The following is a 430-nucleotide window of genomic DNA, read 5'->3' on the forward strand; positions in this document are numbered from 1 at the left end:
CTCAAACTTTGCTAAACTATCTTCCGACAAACGGTATTAATGCATTTTTCCATTTGTACAATTTTTTAAACAAGATTTTATTGTTTCAACATTTAAACCAACAAACCGTACACACAAGTTGAAAAGTAGAAAATATTTTTTATCAAAAATTATGTTGCATCTTCAATTATCTGACTCAGTTTTAAACTGTTACCTCTCTTTCCTCTGCACTTCTCTGCCATGACGGGATTGGATCCCCTGAACATATGTGAAACCACTGTAACCCCTTTGAATCACAGTGCTGATACTGTTCTGGGTATCTAAATGGGGGAAAAAAAGAACCTTTTTCGTTGTTTAAAACCATGTAATTAAACCTAAGAAACGGTGCCAGAGTAAACCAGGTCATAAATTCCATTGTGTTGCTGGATTAAGGCTAGTTAAAACATCCATG

Source organism: Scomber scombrus, chromosome 7 (assembly GCF_963691925.1).
Source record: "Scomber scombrus chromosome 7, fScoSco1.1, whole genome shotgun sequence".
Classification (NCBI taxonomy): Eukaryota; Metazoa; Chordata; class Actinopteri; order Scombriformes; family Scombridae; genus Scomber; species Scomber scombrus.